The sequence below is a fragment of the Streptopelia decaocto genome (assembly GCF_964273445.1).
Source record: "Streptopelia decaocto genome assembly, chromosome: 2".
Classification (NCBI taxonomy): domain Eukaryota; kingdom Metazoa; phylum Chordata; class Aves; order Columbiformes; family Columbidae; genus Streptopelia; species Streptopelia decaocto.
This window is the reverse complement of record NC_138655.1, coordinates 96,078,553-96,099,764: the sequence shown is the minus strand read 5'-3', so window position 1 is coordinate 96,099,764 and position 21,212 is coordinate 96,078,553. Positions and strand designations below refer to the sequence as shown.

General features: G+C 41.5%; 1 long non-coding RNA gene across 2 annotated transcripts; it reads left to right on the top strand.

Annotated features, from left to right (window-relative positions):
* Positions 1 to 1,079: 1,079 nt before the first annotated feature.
* LOC309436606 lies at positions 1,080 to 20,870 on the top strand. Of its 2 annotated transcripts, XR_014183375.1 has the most exons (6): positions 1,080 to 1,254; positions 6,655 to 6,714; positions 11,572 to 11,732; positions 12,900 to 12,992; positions 19,240 to 19,341; positions 20,141 to 20,870. It is a non-coding gene; the product is annotated as an uncharacterized lncRNA (long non-coding RNA). The 2 variants fall into 2 exon arrangements; XR_014183376.1 differs by lacking the exons at positions 19,240 to 19,341; positions 20,141 to 20,870 and adding an exon at positions 13,244 to 13,434.
* Positions 20,871 to 21,212: the final 342 nt, after the last annotated feature.

The following is a 21,212-nucleotide window of genomic DNA, read 5'->3' as shown; positions in this document are numbered from 1 at the left end:
CTCCCACTGAAGGGCCTTGGTGTTCTTCTATCTCCCAGGGGAGATCATTGAAAAGGAGGCAGGGTCACAAAGTGGGAGCATCTCGGCCTGTGACCAGGGAGGAGGTGTACTACAGTCCTTTTCAAGCAAGCTTGCTCATAAAGCCCATTTAAAATCTCCCTAAGTCCAGATTCAAGGACTCAGTTATGATTAAAGCCTTCTTCTACTGTCTATTAAAGACTTCAACTAAGTGGGTAGCTGGAAAAGTCTCAAAAGCTAGAGTCTACAAGCAAATAGTACTTTTCTGTGGCTGATACCTTTGATTTCAACATTTATTTCCTAAATCACTATTCAACCATTTGAAGGCTCTGACCCAGATGGCTCTACCTGGCTTGAAGGGCTCTTTCCTGAGAGATAACTTTTCCCTTCTCTGTGATTAACTGTCAAAAAACATGTCAGGCTTTTCTCCTGTGTTGCCTAGTCAGTCTGTCTAAAATCCTATTCAGACTAAAAAAAGTAGCAAACAACATACTGAAGAAAAAGATTTTCAGTAAATAAAAACTGTATTTTATAAGAAAAGGGTTGAAAGAGTTAAGAAAGTAAAAGAGTTTGTTCCAAGCCTTTACATTTTGAAAACATAGATGAAATTAGTTTTTCACTGTTTTACCAGCACAGTGTTCAGGCTTCCTTCCCACGCTGTTGTGCAAGTTACTTGCAGAATACTCAGGGATACAAATCTTCACAAAGCCTGACTCTTAGATTCTCTGACAAATGCTCATGCTGTGAAAGAAGAGGTATTCGGTTGCCCTGGATCAAGCAGGCTGTCAGACATGCCCAGAGAACTTACCATGAAGAGAAGACTCTTCAAAACTTAGTTTAAAGTGAGGGTTGTTAACCAAGACCTTGGTGCTCTCATTAGAGAGGGGAGGAACCATTTAAAGCCAGGAAGCTGCAGTATATGAAAGTCATGAAATTGAAATGAATGCATCTTTTGCCAGCTGGTTTCACACCCCCAGTTGGCAATCCACAAAGGTTTAGAGGGGGAATTAAATCCATTTTTCAGCAGAAATAACTATTTTTGTGATTATCATATAGATTCCATGAGCTACACTTTGGTCCTATCAAGACAGGCAGGCAGCTGCATGAGAGGTGGAAAGAGAGAAAATGATTGAGATGAAATCACCACCAACAGTGTTGGATCCCAGCCACAGTAATTCTGCAACCTGGTTTGAATGGGCCTGATGAGATGCCATAATGTAACCTACACTGAACAAGGTATGTGGAAAGCTGTCTGACATGGGGCTCTATTTCAAAGAAAAAATACAGATTCCTTCCAGGTTTTAACTGCTTTTATTCTACTTGTTTTGCTCTTGGGACTAAGATTGCCTTCAATAAAATGAGATTAAAAACTGGAGTGAAATAATACTCTAAACCAGAGTCAAGTAAGAAGAGCTTGGAGAAGAAAGGGTTTTCTTAGTGTCAGCCTTTAAGGCAGCTGAAAGGCCAGAATGAAATGGGTGAGTGAAGTTTCTTATCACCGTATAGGGTACAGTTATGTTCTCATTTGGTTTTGGTTTGTATTTTGTTGTTATTTGGTTGGGCTTTTTTTTTTTGGTGGCTTGTTTTGGGGGTCTTTGTGTGTGTTTTTGTTTGTGGTTTTTTGTTGTTGTTGTTTTTCCAAAAGAAATCTCTGGCCTTCCAAGTCCATTAAGTGTTATTAGGGTGCAAGTGATTTTGGTCAGGAAATTGCTGCCTTACTTCAGAACTGATGACTCAGCTCCCACCTTTATCAGCTCTGTGCACAATCTTACACTCCAAGCACAAATGCTGCAACTGAGTTTCCAGCTGCAGAGCGAATCTGTTTTGTGTATCAAAGGTCAGGATCGAGTCCTCAGCTGTGAACTGCAGGAGTATAAATACTTTCTGGCAATTGGACTTCTGTTGTCTGGTGTATCTTCCTAGCCAACAACTGTGGCATCTGCTCTTTCTGATAGCAATTTCCCCATCCCCTTTTGGATTACTGGAAATTCATCCCTGCTCAAAGAGCATGTGTATCTCTTGAAGTCCCAATTTATGTCCTGTTGTGATTATTTAAGAAGTACCTGGGAGCCTTGTAGGGACTCAGCCCTGGGATGAACTAAAGATTAGTTTCTATTTACTGCAAACTGCCAGAAAGTGCCGTAGCCAAACGTCCCTGGCAGGAAAGCAGGGAACAGCAAACCACAGCTCTCCAGCTGCCTCACCACTGGTGCGACCCGAGTGCTCAGAATGGCCCTGACTGCACACATGGGTGGAAAGTCCATGTCTTTCTGTTAAAACAGAGAAAAAGGAGGTTGAGAAGGAGAGAATAAAATAGGTGACCTTTCTGAGCTCTCTTAAAAACAGCAGTTATTTAGACAGCAAAAAAGTGAGGAAGACAATCTATAAACTTCAGGCATTGGTTTAGTGGTTATTAAATATTAGGGAGAAAAATTGCTTTTCTGTCTAGAAGATGGAATGTCAGTTCTTGAAGGCTTACTAGCAAGACTCCCTTGTACCACCCAATTCCTCAAAAGATCCCACCTGTATTTATTCTGTTGTGAAATAGAAATAGGGAGGTCATAGTTTCAGAGTCTGAGTTTAGAGAATTTTTTTTAACTCTGTCTAGAAGTCTCTATTGATTTGTCCAGCAAAAGTGAAGAGAAATAACCACAGTCGCTTGTTTTTGATTTGTTAGTTATTGAACACTATAGAAAAACTGCAGATCAGTAGTACACAACCTTTTCAGAACCCATGTGTCATTCTGACAGCTTTCCAGGACCAAGGGGGGCAGACTTAATCTGCATACATATTAACATAAATTTACATAGGAATTGAATCAGACGAATACACGCAGTTGTTATTATTGTGTATTTACAATAAACTTCAGTGTAAGTGTTGACAGCACTTCACAAAACAGAGAGGAAGACAAAACATTCTTTGAGAGTCAAAGAATAAATGAAGCACCCTTTTCCTGAAAATGGTTCCTCATGTCTTCCCAAAAATTTGATGTGACCACAGGCATGGAGGAATGCAGCTTTGAGGCTGTCAGATGGCTACTGCATTTACATGAATGGTGAAATAAATCTGATCTTCCACAGAGAGGAGCATGCTGTGGTCTGTGGTTGGAGGTACTTTGATTTTTTTTTCAGGGATGGAGATAAGGATTCTGGAATTTCCGCACCCCAACACTGTATCTCAACACCTACTTTTTTACTGATCTACAGGAGTTCCACCTCTCAGAGATCTGTACAGCAAGAGCAAAAGTCTCACATATATTTCTGTCTTCTTGCTAATTAACTGTTTACCCACTGGAGCTGAAATTTATGGGTCAGAGGCAAGTTCTGAGCCTGTGTTGGAAAAGGGGTTGCAACACTGCTGCAGATTTGAGGGCAAGACAAGGAAAATTTGCTACCTCCTGGTATGGGAAAGTCAGTGGTGCAGAGTAGGGTTACAAGTACAGTTCTTTCATGGTATTTCATTCCAAAAGAAGGACATCTTCTGAAAATGCCTTTAAATAGATGTGCTTTTTATGTGGAGCAGAAGGAAAAAATTTTCTAAGAATTAATCAGTAATGGTCATTGACATTTAATAAAATGGCCTGTAGCATCCCTGGCCATAGGAGATCCTGGGAAAAACTCCAAACTGCCAACACAATTGCTGGATAAGCCAGGGCACTGCCAGAAGAAATACCCCTTTAACTTTCAGCCATGGTGATGCTGTGCATTAATTACCAAAGAGGTGGAAGAACAGCACAATGTGCTCTGAATAATTTGTTCTATATTCTTGTTTAAATCTTGGAGTTAACTCTTATGTCGACTGTTACACTAGGTGCCCTTTCTCTTGAGAAAGTGCAGAATAACGGGGAAAAGGATCTATGTGTCTAGCACAGCTCTCTCTGTACCATGTTTTTGGGGGTCATGTTGTTCAGGATAGGAAGAGAAATAAATTAAACCTTAAAACAATACAGCTGTCAGTTCAGATAAATCTGATTTAGACCCGAGGTGGAATGTGGCAGCGCAGGAAGCATCTTGTTTAGAACTAAATGGATCCCAGCAATGGTTTGACGGTCAGATGTGATGCAGGTATAAATCAAAGCCCCTGCAGCCTTTATGGGAAATGTACCACTATGGGAGCCCGGTGTTGTTCAGAACACCTTTTGGCAGGTCTGACCTCCCTTAGGACCTTGGTAATGAGAGAAAAGAAGCTGCAAGTTGGAGCTCACAGTCCCAAGAGCTTTGCAATGGCAGCTTAACTAGTCACCCTGCATCAGCTGCCGCTCATTTGTGAGCTCTTAACCTGTGCTGAGTATAAGTAATGCAATTTATCCTAATATTTTTTTGAATCTGAGTTGTCTCTGTGAGCCTACATCTGAACAGAAGAGAGGAACAGTGGCCTTTTTAGATACTTCTCTGCTGAGCCCAGCTTCAGGCTGTAACTGCACCTACAGGAATAAGAGACTGAGATAGTAGCACTTCTCTTCATCAAGTTTTACTGGGCTGTTTAGTTCAAAAGCTCATATTTTATACCGTATGAGTCACTTTGCTATTGGCACTTTAATACAGGAGAATGAAACAACTCTGCAAATCTTGGGACAATTATTGGCCACCCTAAAACATGTTCATGCTTTATGTCTGAACAAAAAATCACAAATAGTGTTATTCCTGTGAATCAGAGTAACCCAACTCTGGGCTTTTGCTTACAAATCATCTCATAAATTATTCAGCCAGTTCCAATTTTGGGTGACTTGCTGAAGAGAATCTGGGTCATAAATTGATATATCCTAAACTGGTCCAGTGACAGGGTGGATTATATCAATACTTTCTCTGCAGAGCCCCAGGTCCTATCCCCTGCTGCAATAAATACTTATTTTTTATGGAGTATGAGATAAATTCAAGAGACTGGGAAAGCTTTGGTTTAAAATACACTATAGCCTAGTGTTTAGAGACTTTTCCTGGTAGAGATAGGCTGGGTTCTCTGGTCTAACTCAGGCAGAAGAGGGAGCTGAAACTAATCTTCAGTCTCCCAAGGGACAGATCCAGCTGTCAATAGTGTTTTCTGTGAGCACCCACCTAGGAGACAATTTCTGGGAACACAAAAGTCAGGCAAAGGAATGCTTAGTTTGTGAAAATGCAAAGCCAGGTATCAGTCTCTTCAGTGACAGTGTAATACACATCTCCAGCAAATGAAATATAAAGTAATTCCGTCACATAATGTTAAGCATCTGTAAACTTAGTTGACCGAATGGGAAGGGTCCTGAAGATCTAAATTTGAATTCAGGTGCCTGACACAGCAGCCTGTTACTTTAGACCGTTTAGGAGCTTAGCATCATGTGCTTTTATGTTTACTATAATCTTTTCAGCTCTTTCCCCAGATTGCTATGTTGAGCAAACCTCAGTACCCACAGAGGGCTCCATGACCCATCCACCGACTGCTGAGTTTGCTATGAGACTAACTGCAACTCTGAGCCTGGTTTTCCCTCCCATCTGGCAGCAAAAATGAACTGCCGCTGATTGAATGACCACTGATTCTCTTGGAAGCAGAGCTATGCGAACAGCAACAGCCAACTCTGTCACCATTTGTGAGGATTTGTAGCTTGGGCCCTGAGACATCTGGCTGAGATATTTACGCAGTCCTGTATTGCACTCACTGAGGCTCTGCGTTCACATCTGGAGTCTAGACTGACTGACTCTATGGGCTGGCCTTCAAGCCTCTGAACAGCTCACATCCCCCTTGTTCCCTCGCTTTGTCTTTTTATTGCTTTATTGGTTTATTTATTTGCTGTAGTTGCTTCTATCTCATCTCCTGTGACATTCCTGTCACAGCCCTTTGAGAGCTTTGGTGAGGAACAGCAGTGACTGAAAGAGACCAGGTAAAAGCAGGCAGGACGGGTAGGGCAAGAAGGCTGTGTTGTGGCCAGGCTTCAGTTGTGTGGTTATGGTAATGGGAGATGCCTGGTGCTTGATTACGCTGTTTCTTCTGAGTTCTGCAGCTGTGATTGTGGGAAATGACAGTGCTCAGCTGCACACAGTTTGCATTCAACACATGTGACAGGGAGCAGGGTTTTCTGCAGGCTCAGAGCCACGTGGCTGAGCTGCCCACTACCCTGTGTTAGATCCATTGGTGAGCTGCAGGTACAACCTGGGTTCTACCTCAAGCTGGTTGGGATTGGTCTTTGTTCCTTGTCCTGCTTTGAGGATGAGAAGCAGGGAGTCAAAGCCTAAAACAGGACACAGTGGTTAGTATACAGTAGCCTAAAGGTAGAGATCTGAGGTACAGGGCTGGTAGGTGCGTTACAGGTCCTGTGGGAGAGAGCAGGCGCATCTAAAAGAGACATCTAGGTTTAGGAAATTAATCCCTTCAGTTAGTCGTATGTTCCATCTTTGTGCTTAGTTGTGTATTGTTTTGAACATGGAACTTTAGTCCCATGCTGGTGCTGTGCTTTCACAATAGGTGAACTCATGCTTCATCCAATGCTGTCCCTGGCAGTATCAGCAGCTGCTGCTGCTGCCTGCACTGGGAGCAAATCTTCCCAAATGTTGCTGTCCTTATTTCCACCCTTTCTTCATTTCTCTCCCTTGGGCCTTTAATCTGTTAGTTCCACTCACTCCTCTGCCCATCCCATGTTCTCCCTGTAACAGTTTTCCTTTGTTTTAGATTTCCTGGTTGCCTAACAGGTCTGCCACTGCTGAAGAAATACTGCTAGGGAGTCAAGGGGTAAGTATTGCTGACAACAGTGGGGTTATGACCTGGAAATGTAGTAGAGAAACTGAATGGGGTAATAGTGAAAATGTCTGTAGTGCTTGAAAAGATGGATACTATGGATGTACCTGTTTGTGTAGATAGATACGTATGTATTTGAGTATAGATAAGCCAGAATCTACATTAAGAGAATGTCACAACCTCTAGAAATTGAGGCACTGAAATACAGTTCAATTCACTCTTTAAAGAACAGTAAAAAGGGATTTCAGATATTCTCTCTGCACGCCAAGTAGCCAGTAACAGCATGATGGCTGTCCTAAGTAAAGGGCCTTAATCAGAGTATATAAAAAGACAGGAATGATGTTTGAACAACATGCCCAGCTCTCAAGCATTGTTTCTTTCCTGCTATCAATGACACCCTTTGTGCAATAACAACATTTGCACAGAGATACGTCCTATTTTGCACACGGAGAATATATTGAAGCAGCCACAGGGCTGCACTAGCCTTGGCTGGAAAAATCCCCAAGGGCCCATCTGCCAGCTGCTGACTGATGTAGAGTTGCTGCTGCTGATAATAGGGTACATGTGATGGCTTTGAGCTGAACTAGGCAATCTGGGGCACAGTCAGATGTGCTCAACAAGGATCAAGTTCAAACCTGTTTAAGAAGTTAGTTCCCGTCAGTGGTGATTTAAACTAAGTAGTTTTGCTGTGTACTGGAAAGGATGGGGAATGCTCACACAGTCAGATACTTCATCTTGGCTGTCACAGTGGTGATTTCAACACAGCCAGGGGAGTCAGAAAGACAACAAACAGATGAGATCTGTGATGTCTTAAATCACGCAGACACAAGCTGCTAAAGGTGTAGTTCCATTAGATGTTTGTGTGCTTGTATGTAGCAGAACTATGCTACATACTTAATTCTCTCTTTCCCTGTAGTTGAAATCAAGAGGTGCTTAGACTTCTTTGAAGATGTAGATCATTGCTCCACACTGTAAACAGCTGTTGTTGGTTGAATGTTGCTGATCCCTTGAGGAGCTCAACTGCCACAGGCAAAATGTCAGTGTGGGTGAGGTTAGAAAACACAGATTTTTGCTGTAGAGATTGACGTACCGTCATTGGAGAGCAAATGTAAATTCTCCCACTCTCCTAAATGCTCTCACAGGAGAAGAAATTAAAAAATGATGACTGCAAGACTCAAGAAACATAAATACACTAATAATTAGGCAAAAGAACATTGTAATGACATCTGTGTTAATGTCACCCGAATTTATCATCAGTCCCATTCCTTCTAGGAATATCCCACAGTGCTAAGCAGGATATAATTTTGTGTGAATAGTGTTTTGCACAATCCAGTATCACAGAGATCAGCTATATTCTTTTCTAGGCTTGGGAGCCAGACTTGGCCTTGTATCAGAACAGTCATATTATGAAGTTCCTGAGCATAGCCCCTCTGTGTTTCCCAAAATTGTTCAGTTCCTTCATCAGAAGAGTGTGTGTTGCACAGCAGGAAACACAACTAAACATCTTCCTAGTGATTATCGCCTCCTGGAAGTATTAATGCCATATTCATTTTGATGGAGAAACTGAGTTCTGGAGCAGCAATTCAGCTGTAACTGTTCAGCTTTTTCCTCAGAGATGCCCAGTGAGGGCAACTTCATGCAGATCCACAAAATTATCTAAGCCTTTGGAAGGCCCCTAAAAAAAGCCCCAAAAAAACAACCCCACATCAGAACCTGATGTTAGGATTCCTGCTGATTCCTGCTGGTTATGTCAACAGGAGTTTAGATATTAAAAAAAAAAATAAAAATAGGCACATTAATTAAGTATCTTTCTGGCTTGGACAAACTATGTTTGAAACAAAAATGACTTCTTTCTGGAATTAATTGTTCTGTCTGCTAAGTGATCACTACATTTTATAGTGAGATAGCAGGTAAAGAAATACAACAAAAACAGTTTCAATCTTGTTACCCTGGCAAGGATCCCACTGACCACAATAGTATTTTACCTTTGCACAGATGAAGAGAACAGCAGCATCTGAACAGCTGATCCCTTAGTAAACCTATAATAAGGCAGTGCTGCATGCAAATATCTTATAATCTGAACACAGAGATCTTATAGCATCACTCAAGGCCTCTTGAAGCATGCATACAACATATGAATGGAAGCTGTAATCTATAATGCTACAAATCCTTTAGGAGGATTATCTCTGTAATCTCGTCTGGCATCAGAGAATTACATGTAATATAGACACATAAATGATTTAGTCACAGAAAGGTCCTTTAGAAAAAGATAGCAGAGAGGAAGTTTTCTTTGTTTCTAAGCTTGGGAGAAGAGAGGAAGTTCTGCAAATGAAAAGTGGATCGGAACTAAAGTCCTGTTTGGGTTCACTGCAGATCTTGCTCAATTGGGAGAATTAGCAGAGAGAACTGAGTCCTCACTCTCTTGATTTGCATGTAGTCATTTACAGCCACACAAAGGGTGGATGCCATTCATGCTTGTGCCTCCATTTCCCTTTACCAAGGCTGTATGAGTGTTAGGGGCTATGGAAAGTGTAAGACAATCAATTATTAAGCCCTGTAGCTCCACATTGGCCAAACAAAAGCCTTAGATTTGAATAACTCAAGCTCAGGATAGGATTGCTTGATTTATGAGGCTCAGTTGCATAGCTAAACAGAATATTTACTTATTGCAGAGCCAGCCTAAATTCATCTTTGATAGTTCTCTCCTACTGCCTTCACTTCTTTTTCTTTATAAGACCCTGCTGACTTTTTCAAATAGAAAACTGATAACGTATGATGCAGTTTCCCTGCTGTCTGTAGCTTACCTTATGCCTTCTACCTATCTTGTACCTTTTTCCATCCAGATGAATGAGACTCTAACCTAGCCTCGTACACTTGCTCTAGTTACTTTATTCACCTCTACTTCACACCTGTGTATCACCCTATTTTTCTTCTTAAAATCTCACTGTGGCTCTATTTTATAAACAATTATGCTGATTTGGTCTTTCCCTTCTCAGAAATACTTATCCATCAGCATCCCTTCCCTCTCCAGTTACCAACCAATTACCAACTCTTTCCTTCCTTTCATCTCTAATTGCATCTCTAACAGGACTGAATGTGTTGTTTATTGCCTACAAGCCAGTGTCAGAGGTGCTGTCTTAGACCCTCTCCAGTCCAGCCTCTACACTTCTCATTCATCTAAAACGACTCTCACCAAGCTTTCTAATGATGGTAGGACAAAAGGGAAAGAAGGGAAAGGACATGTTGGCTTACCTTGTAAATTTAAATACCTGTTTTGTATCCCTGTTCTGGGAACTGATTAAAACCCCACTAAAACGAAAGAAGTCTTTCCATTGATGTAATGATCCTTAGGCCAGGACCAGTAAAATCATACATTATGTGAGTCAGGGTTCAAGAAGGAATTCCAGTATTTTCATTCATAGATGGCTCATTTCCTGTAGCTTTCACACTGTCCTTTCCACTCCACTAACCTCTGTCTGATCGTATACAATCTCCTTTATATTCCCTCTTACAGGATAAGTAGTTGGATGTGCATGGAAGAATGTTCCATTTTCTGAAAGAATTTCTTGGATTCCCTGAAGAGATTAGTACAAAATTTTAATTAGAGGTATTGGCAGAGTTCCCAAATGCTGGTATATAAGGCTGTGGTTTTAATTTTCATTGCTTGTTTTGGTTCCTATACAATGCATAGGATTTCTGATGAAGTGTTTACTTTAAAGGATGCATGTTTTGTCCCTTCAGTTTTTGTCCATCCTGTTTATACAGATCAGTCATGAGTCGCAGCAAAGTCTTGCCTTTTCCTTCCAAAGACTGGGGAGGTTGCCCAATATTCTGAGGACAACTGTCCAAAAGATGTCAGAGTTTGAAGTGACCAGTAAAATTTCCACTAAAGCTCTGGAAGGCATACAGGATGCAAGTGTCATTAATTAAGCTCTAAGAACCTACAGTGCTGTGGGAACCTGGCATAAAATACAGAAGCTGAACTTTGTTTGCAACTTCCTTCTATTTAGGAATTCATTAAAGGGCTGAAGCACTTGCAGAGATTTCAGGACCCAGTGCTAGAATGGCTAATTGCCAGCTTGGTCTTTTGTATACAGTGGAGCACATAAAAGGACTGTGATCAAAGAATGCAGGTGCTGCTGAGGGCAATGAGAATGCGAGTACGGTGATTGCTTGCCGGATACAATATATAACGTTTCATTTAGCTGTGCTTTGCTTTGGTCCATGATAGGATTTTGCAGGAATTGCTGAATGATTTTGACTGAAGTGATTTAATAAATGCATTGTTTAAGCAGAGCTAAAAGTTTATGCTACTTCTTTCATCTTCCTCCTGGTTTTCTCCCTTCTAGCACCTGAGGGAAATATAACTACTACTGCAGATCTAACTTAGATGAAGGCTTTAGTAAGTTTAAGTTGGTTTTGCCTTCTTCAGTACATTATAGGGGACTATCAGAGTGACTTTAGATGGATCCATGGTCTTATAGTGGAGGAAAGCTAAGTTACACAGTACAGCTTAGCTTATGTATCTTCACAGTGAGAACTAAAGAAATCACAAATAATGTTATGACTATATTTACCATACCTAGATTTTCTTCAGTTTCTGCTCTAACTGTTCTCATCTTGCCAATCTTTTAATACATTCTTCTCAGCAAATAGCAAAGAGAAGTCTGTGGTGAAGCTTTTTCCTTTTTTTAACAGTCATCCTATTTGATCACCCCCCAAAAATAACACAAGCCATATGAAACAAGTGGAGCTGTGGACCCTGTCTTGCAGAGCATGCATGAGTAATTAAATAATATGCCCTTCTGTCACCATTTTTGCAGGGAGGGGGATTAAAATCTGTGTTCACAGGTTGCGAGCAGGTGTCTGTGATGAGATCCCATGCTGTGACATGCACACAGCACATTCTTACATGAAAAGTCCTGGCTGACGAAATGACCACAGGAAGACAACATGGAACTCTCCCGTCAAGATCAGAAGCAGCTTGCTTAAGCTCTGTGGTTAATTATAAAGTGAGTGTGTACTTGTTTTAGAAGAGCATTAAGAAAACTGGAAACATGGCTATTTTTTAATTATATTCTGCTCTTCCTGCTATTCTTCAAACAAAATATCCCAATTGTTGCATGGTCAAATGATACAGTGACTCAGAAGCGAACACATAAATCTTTACGTAGATGGGAATTAGTAACTTGTCCAATGTGGTTTCAGAGTTTGTTTCTTGATTGTGGACGTTTTCTTCTTTGGCAGAGGCATCACTGAACCCACACACAGTTGTTTTAGTTGTAATTACATGACCAAAAGCATAGGTAGACTACAAATGGCCTATAAACTTGTTAGAACTTTCACTAGAGAAGATAAAAATTAGGCAAGACTCAGAGAAAAGATGAATGTTTGTGTTAGAATGGTGTACTGATGGCAACAGTCCTTGTCTTGTATTACTTTACTTTTCCACTACAGAACTTAAAATGCTTTCTTGATTTCTCTGAAACAACTTGAGAAATTCTTTATGTGTGCATCACTATGGCTATTGCAATAGTGGTAAAGCTGAGGTTTGAAAAGTGAAGCCACTTGCTCTAAGAATGCAGTGAGTCAGTGATGAAACTGAAAAGTCAAGACTAAAGTACTGAGGTCTATCTTAATGCAGAATATATGGTGAAAAGCTGTAGCCTAGCTATGTATGGATTGATGGAGTGACATGAAAGAGCCTAAGGCTTCAGAAACACCTTTGCTTTTCTCAATAGAAGAATTTGTTCTCTTTTCCTGGTCTTGTTTTGTTTTGTGGCTTTTGTTTTTCTTCTTTTCTCCTCAATACAGGCTAGGTTTTTCTCAAACATGAAAGAAGGCTCTGTCTGAGCAATTCATTAGCCAAATTAGATATAAAATAATGAGGGGGTAAGAAGAAGACAGCAAGGGAATGGGGGTGGGAGGGAAAACATGGATAAGGATAGCTAGAGACAGCTCTCTGCAAGGGTAGCTGATTGAAACAATGGTACAGTACCTTGACTAATGTAGAGCTAATTAAAACTGTATAGGACAAAGCACTTCTAAATATACTATAGGGAACAACCTTTCTATGGTAAATCCGTGCCCAGTGAAATTCCATTGACTTCAATTGGTTTTCCTCTGGGATGAATTGGGCCTGATAACCTAATAAGTCTTTTCTGTCTCTAATTTCTAAGGACTTTTTGTCGGAAGCATAGCAAGAAACTTCAGTCTGGCTTTAAAAAGTGCTGAATATCCAAAACTCCTACTGAGGTCTCCAGGAATTACAGGTACTCAATACCACTGCAAATTAAAGCTGAATGAACTGCTTCATGTTTGCTTTCTGTACAGTGCCGTCACATCTGCAAAATGACCCTAAGTTAACCTCCTAAGCCCTTTGAGGCAGAAATTTTCTATGCGTAGGTACAACACTTCACATAGTGCAATACAGAGCTTAGCAAAGACCTACAGACATTAATACAATACAATTAATTAGTAAAAACAACAGTAAATTATAAATTCACCATATCTGTATTTGCAGGGCAATGGGGAATACGTATTTGGACTGGTTATGCACAGATGGACTTGCTTTTGTTACCCAGTTTCCAACAGACTGTCCGTGGTCTGCTTTGTCGGATAAATTATGTCCAACGTGTTCATTGTTTTTGTGAACTTAGAAAACTTGTTTTTTCATAACTCTGTAAAAGCCATGCTGAGAAACAGCAAAAAATAAATGAATGCATCTTATTACTGCATTTAGCACAGAGTGACTGACTCTTCCCTTCAACCTCTACAGGTTCATTTACTTCTAATAAAGTCTTTGTGTACCCATTAAATTTGCAGTGGAAGTTACAGTTGGGATCTTTGAGGTGACAAGGACTGTAATGTGAAACCACATCAGACTTGTTTTGAAAGGTTCAGGTCAAACACAACATGCTATTTTGGAACATTTTTCCTTTTACTGCACTAGTTTTGTGAAGCCTGCTCTGCTTTGGCTTCCACTCCATTGAAGGTGTACATTGTATAGGTAGTGGTAGTGTTTTAATAACACACTTCTTTCACTTCTTGGTTTTATCTGACAAAAAAAACCCAAAACCAACCAAACAAAAAACCCGAACAAAAACCAACCAACCAAACAAAACCCAAACAAACAACAAGTTCCCAATAACAGAAGCCCTCCCCATCCCCCTTTTTTAATGAGTTGTGCTCGGTATTATTCTGAGGGATGTCTCTGAGATGAGAAGGACTAGTTTATCTCTGTTACCTTAAAAAGCAGATCTGTTTGGTTACTCAATATTTGGTTTTTAAAAGGGCAGCTCCTGGGGATCTTAAAGAAATCCATAATACAACAGGAAAGGAATATGATAGACTGCTTTGGGGAAAAAAAAAAAAACACAATGAGGGGAAAACATAAGATACATGTAGTGTGAACTTTTCCCAGAAGATTGCCTGAGCCTCATACTTCACTTACATCCAGAGTACAGTGATGCTGGGCAGCCTGCCAGTACTTGTTATTGTAGTACTGTGTGAGCCAGTTCCCTGGTGAAGAAAGAAAGAGAGACTTTTCTTTGCCTTTCATAGGTGTCCCACATTTTCCTCTCTGCTCTCTCCAAACACCTGCCCTTTCTTTACATCAAGGTGCTTTGGTGCATGCTACACTGTGCAGATGTCACGCTAATAGTTTTGCATGTGGTACTTTCACAGTTCAGGAGGACTGACACAGGGCTGTATCGCCTCACTGCGCTGGAGGTTTCAGATGACAGCTCTGCCTGACAGACTAACAGTAAGGCACCCTGTAATATGCATAATGAGGATGAGTAACACCTTGTCCTCACAACAGAGGTATTTGAGAAGAGAAGCATTCCTAGTAGTGGGTGCCAGGAGAAGTTGCATGTCTACACTGAATTTTGCAGTCAAATGTGAGCTTGGGCTTAATACCATGCTACAGACGACAGTGAGGCATCTCCAAGTTATTCAGAGCACTGGCAGACCTCCTTCAGATCAGCCTACAAAACAGTCCACCACTATAGATGAGTTACAGGCTCACAGTCTGGCCCTGAACATCTAGCAAACCTCAGTATGGGTGAAGGAGGCCTCCCACGTTCTTATATCTATATTCTACCTGGAAAGCCATCCAAGAACATTTCAAAATCAGCAAACATGGTATGGGCTTGTTTTTATTCCCACCCTCCACATGCACACACCTCCTCTTCATGCTGATATGTTGCTTTGAACGCTAGAACTACAGCACTCTCCGGGAAGCACTTACACAGCCTCCATCAGAAGCATGCTGGGCTCCCAAATGGGATAAGAAGCTGATAAAAATGATCTGGTTGCTAAAACAGCCTTAGCAGAAGAATGTTTAGCTAGATAGATACCATTTGTCCCTTAAAGTGAGCACGTCCTTGTTCTGCCCTGACCTAATTACCATGAGCTGTTGCTTTTGTGGTGCAGTCCATGAGTGGACTGGCTGTTGTTCCCAGGACCTGGGACGACTTTTTATGGAATGCGGGCTTTATGAGAAACAGCTCCACTTGCAGGGATTTTTTATTTTTTTTTTTTCTTTTCAGGATTAAAAATCAGTAATGAAAACAACATTTTCACCTAATACAGAAAAGTACTGGGCTGGAGCTCAGCTGAACTCTCATATTAGCTTGTACAGCACGTTTCTTTAGGGAAACCAAAGAGGGAAGTAATCCTAAAGAGCTAAAAGTGGCATATAAATTACCAAGAGAAGTTTCACGTCAATTACAAACTGTGCAAATATTTTCCAAGAGACATGGGCAGTTAGCACACAGCACTGGCTCTACAGTTGTTTGAAGCATTTTCTTTACCTCCTCACAGACATAGTGGAACAGAGTTTGGATTAATACTACAGACAGTTTATTGAGCTTCTATGCAGATGCATGGAGAAGAGGTTAAAGACAAGAATCAGAGGGTGACTTGCTCTGAGAACAACTGAGCAAACTTTGGGACTCACAGGATTAAAGCAAAAGCACAGTCTACCTAGAGCAAAGTCCTGAAGAGCATGAGGGCCCCAATAACAGAAGAACAATCATATGTCCCCAAAGAGGGTCAGGTAGTGGGATAGTCACATCATCTAGCTAATCTAAGCAAATTCACACTCATCCAAGTGAATCTGAATATCTGACATGGGCGACATCGAGAGCTCAGCCTAGCTGAGGTGCCTCACTTAGATACCTAAATACCTTTAGGTCAGTGCCCCATGATGGATGTCAGGGCCCTGAGCACAGTAACAGGCCTTAATGGTCATGACCAGTCTGACTTGGGGCTGCTAATCACACCCCTTCCCATAGACCCAAGAGGCCCATTTCAGCTCAGGCCTGGGCCTCCATCTCTGTGCTGTGTTGTAGGTAGAATGGAATAAGAGGGAGAGGAGAGGAGAGGAGAGGAGAGGAGAGGAGAGGAGAGGAGAGGAGAGGAGAGGAGAGGAGAGGAGAGGAGAGGAGAGGAGAGGAGAGGAGAGGAGAGGAGAGGAGAAGAGATAGGAAGAGCTGAGTTGGAAGGGACCTACAACGATCATCTAGCCCAACTGCCTGACGACTTCAGGGCTGACCAAAAGTTATAGCTTGTTATTAAAGGTGTTGTCCAAATGCTTTTTTAACACTGACCAGCATGGGGCATCAAAAACCTGTCTAGTGCTTGACCCAATTCTCGGTAAAGAAATGTTTCCTCATGTCAAGTCTAAACCTCCCTGATGCAGCTTTGAGCCATTCTCACACGTCCTGGCACTGGATCCCAAGGAGAAGAGCTCAGCACCTCCCTCTCCACTTGCCCTCCTCAGGAAACTGGAGAGGGCAATGAAGTCACCCCTCAGCCTCCTTCTCTTCACACCAGACAAACCCCGTGTCCTCAGCTGGTCCCTGCAGGACGTCTTCCCACCCCTCCCCCAGCTTTGCTGCCCTCCTCGGGATGCATTCATAGACCTTCACATCCTTCTTAAATTGTGGGGTCCAATTTACAGCATTGCTTTCCCATACTTTGTTCTCACATAGTATGGGAATGCAATTAGTACAGCTATAGCATCTTATTTCAGGATGTGCAACTCCAGCATGCATTTGCCTTGTGGGGCCTTTTGCAAAGTGGAAAGTGTGGTCTGAAAAACCACTGGCTACCAGTTTCTAACTCAAGTGTAACTCAAAACATAGGCTTCAGCTTACGAACTCCATGTCATGTGAAATCTTTTCTCCTTAAAGACTGTCTTCTTCCTAAAAGTCATCTGGGCAGGGGGCACTCCTGGCAAGGAAATTCTCTAGCCTTGCTCTGCCTGCTAATCCACCAGATCCATGTTTGGGCACATGTGAGGGCCTGTTGTCTCTTCCCAGTGAGTTTGCATCAAAATGTTGGGATTTTTTAACTGAACAGACATATGCTGGCAGCTTTCTGCACTTGTTGCACCAGTTTTTCAAACAAATTACCTAATGTGTGCTAGGAGAGTGTTTTTCACAGCTTCTTTTATCAATTAAAAAAGATGAAGCTCATTTGTATCTGAATAATGTCATCAGTAATTTCATCACACTGATATTCTCAGGTGGTTTCAGGTGAGTGTATAGAAAGCAAAATCCTCAGTCCTTCTTTGCAGCTATCTTACAGGCATGTAGGGACTTTTTAGGAGATGCATTTGCCTTTTAGTGTCGGATGGCCATCTTGCCAGCCAGCTCCTTACCCATATCAGCATGATCAGCAGCAACCTTCTTCACCAAATACCTGCAGAATTCATTTAAAAACTTGGTGACTTTTATTCACACTCCTGGAGGATGAAGCTTATCTCCACAGACAGCAGTGTCATGAACTGCATCACATTGACCTGCCAGTGTTTCATCTCTTGGAGCTTTTTCAGTGTCAAATAAGCTGATTTGACACTTTTTCCAATTAAACTTCCAAAATGGAAGCTCAGTTAATGCCAGCTGTGGTTATTACCTTTCCTAGAAAGCAGATAAAATTTCTAAAGTGACCAGACTGACACCACCAGCTTTCTGTTGAGAACCCACCCACCCACACAGTGTGTCCATTGGTCAGCTGGCCACTGGAGACCTGGATCTGCTGGTTGTGAATGTGTTGAGGCAGACTTCAGCAGGTTACTGATGGGTGAAAGCCTCCTTAACACATCTCTGAGGCTCTATCCTTCAGGCCTTTATGTCGTCAGATGTATGAAATGGTGAAATTTATGGTCAGGTCTTTTGAATTTAGATTGCAGAAAACCATCATTCAAGGTTCATAAGCTTCCTTCTTGAAAAGATACAGTCATTGTCCACATCATACTCTGGATTTCATGGCACTCATGAACCAGAAAAATTTGTATTTCATGGCAGATTTCTACAGCTCTCATGCTCTTTACCAGCTGAAGCTCTGACAGAAGAGATAGCCCCTACATCAATAAAGCATGCGTAAAAAACTGCAGAGTAGAAATAGGTATCCTAATGTCAGGTGGAGCAGCATGAGTTTCTGCTCCAGTTTGGAAACATGGGAGTAGGCACACATTCCTGGAGGCATGAGTAGATCACAGGGTGGCTACAAGCCACCAATGTGATACAGAAGGGAGGAAAGGTCATGAAGATTTCCTCAGCATGTACTGGTAGGGAAAAGAGGAAGTAAGAATAGAGTGGAGTGGAACGGAACGGAACAGAACAGAATAGGATAATATAATAAGGGTTCATAAGAAGAATCAAGCTGGTTTGGGTGTGGTTGATTTAGGTTGATATGAGTTGGAAGAGATCTACAATTACGTTCGAGTCCAACTGCCTGACCACTTCAGGGCTGACCAAAAGTTAAAGTATATTATCTAGGGCATTGTCCAAATGCTTTTTCAACACTGACCAAGGTGGGTTGTCAATCACTTCTCCAGGAAGCTTGTTCTGGGATCTGAGCACCCTCTCAGTAAAGAAGTGTTTCCTCAAGTCCAGTCTGAACTTCCCCTGAAGGACACAGCTTTGAGGTGGGCAGCAGGAGAGGCTTTTCTGTTATCTGCTGTAGCATCCCTAATGTACAACAGCTGCTTCAAGACAGACCCAACAGCATGTGCAAAAGTTGTGGAGGTTATAAATGTGTACAATTCATATGTTTTGTAAGTACGTTACAAGATGGAAAGGATATTCTGTAGTTGTGAATCAGGTGTTTCTAGTGTAAGGAACAAAAGAAGAAATTCAGAATTCAAGTTGCTGGGATATTTTGCTTGGTTTGATTTTTCCCTTACACCTCTGTGACAGAGGATGGCATGTGCAAATAACTTGAAAACAGCTTGAAAAAAACTCGTTGCTGATTTGTACACAAAGGGGTGCAATAGTTAGAAAAGTGGATCCTTGAAATCAGTTCCATTTCTGTGACTACATATGCAAAAAGCCCAGAAGGGCTCTTATGAGGAGAGATGCCTGTGGAAGTGATATCACTTTGGTCAGTTTGGGTAACTGCAGAGTAGCACAGGTTGTGCATTATAAGGATGTATAGCAGTGTATAGCAGTGATGTTATTCAGGGTAGTACTTGCTATGCTCTCTTTTGATTAAAGCTCCAAACCATAGGTCTTCAGATGGGGTGCAGAAGCTGGAACCTCCTAACCAGTTGACCATACAAGAAACCCTTCAAATGTTCACATCTACAGTCAGAGGCCAGCCAGATAAAAGGTAAAATTCAGTTCTGTCATCTGAAATTTCAAGATCAGACCCTAGCAAGGACATTTCTTCCTGTTGTGGAAGGGTGAAATGAAACCCCTCTTTGATGAGCTGGTTAGAAGGGCTGATCTTAGGACCTGGTCTATTTTCATTGCATGTGTTATGCAGATTTCCTTAAAAAGGAATCTTGTGCCTTAGCCAAGAAGATAAATAATAAGAAAACATCTGCTATTTAAGCTCTGGACTGACCTATAAATCTTAATGATGAATGCAATCCCAGAAGTAGAAATCATCTACAGATTGCAAAATTCTCTCACTCTTTTTGGTTTCCCTTTTATTCTGTTTGTTGATTTTTTATTTTTATTTTTTTTTTTAATTTTGTTGTTGTTCCTGTAATTCCTGGTAATTTTGCAACCCAAGTGGGGCTCCTACCTCCCCCCCATTGTTTTATTATAACTGATAGGAGCTGCTGAGAGGAGGGCATGGCAACCATAATAATACAAGAGGGATAGAACAGCCCCTACAAGGAGCTGACAGGCAGAGAATAATGACAGAGTAGAGGATGGATAACTAATAGTTTGGATTATTTACTCTTGAGAAGCTCTGGAGGGTGGGATGCTTCTTTGCCTGTTTATTTCAACCTTACATGCTGAAGAACAAGTTTGCTTAGCTGCTTTAATCCTTTGCCGCATTTTCTCCTACCAGAGGATGGGAATCTGCTTCTCTCTTCAGTGCTTCCCCGTGGCCTGTCTCCCAAAGACAAGATTGCTGTTAAGAATAACAAGAGATTTCATTCTCTTTTCACCTCTAGAGCTGCAACAGAAGGGGCTCAGCAAAATTCAAAACAACTATATCTGTGGTGATCATAAAATTAAAGAGGCTACAACTCAAAATGTTGTGGAGAATGTCAGATTCAGTATTCAGAGAAGGATGTTAGCATTGGGCATGGCTCACCTGCAGCATGAGAAAAGATAAGGAAACTCTCATCTTGAATTTGCCTGAGATGCTGAATAGAACTGGAGGGCCTCTCACACAGCAAGTCACTCTGTTATCTGTTCATTTATTGCAAGGTCAGGCTAATATTATTCTTCAGTTCACATTGCTTTAATCTAAATATTGGAAGAAGTGATGTTGGGGTAAAAGTCTTGGGTGGTTGTGAGCAGTATATGGACCATTCCCCTTGATAAATCATAATAGCAAGGTAGTAGCAAGTAGGCAGGGCTGGAGTAATTCTCCCAAAGCTAAGAGATCCTTGCATCCCATAAGTCAGTATCCTTGGTGTGTAATTTCACAGACAGTCTATGGGTAAGATATCTATGAAAATCATTCACCTACCTGTCCCAGACTGGGACAGGAGGGACAAGTAAGCTGGGCTGAAAGCTCAACCATCTTCTGGGAGTGGTGCTCCCAGGGCAAAAATTACCCCATTGTGAATGACCCTAGAGAGGCACAACTGCAGTTCTGCAGTGACTGGGCTGACACTATCCAGGCACACAAGCAGACTAAAAATAGTGTTTAATGGATGAAACGGCAATTCAGAGAGTGAGAGTTAAAATCAAACACATGGTGATACTCTGTTTTGTTGCTTCTCTTGCCCTGAATACCATCTGCTTGAAAATCAGGTGAATCCAAGTGTTATTCTGAAGGGCTGTCCTTAATAGACTGAGATTTTCTTAAAGTGGAGCAAAGAATTTTTTCTAAAAGGGGAAATAAATAGGAGTCTAACGAGTAAATGCAGAAGAGACTGCAAACTGATCAGTGATCAGAAGAGAGTAGATGGGTTTGACTGACATCTGGAGTAAAGCAGTGCTGTGCTCTTTCAATTACAGGTTTAAGACTGCCACAATTGACAGATTAAAGGTGTTCACCCTAATCCAAAATTA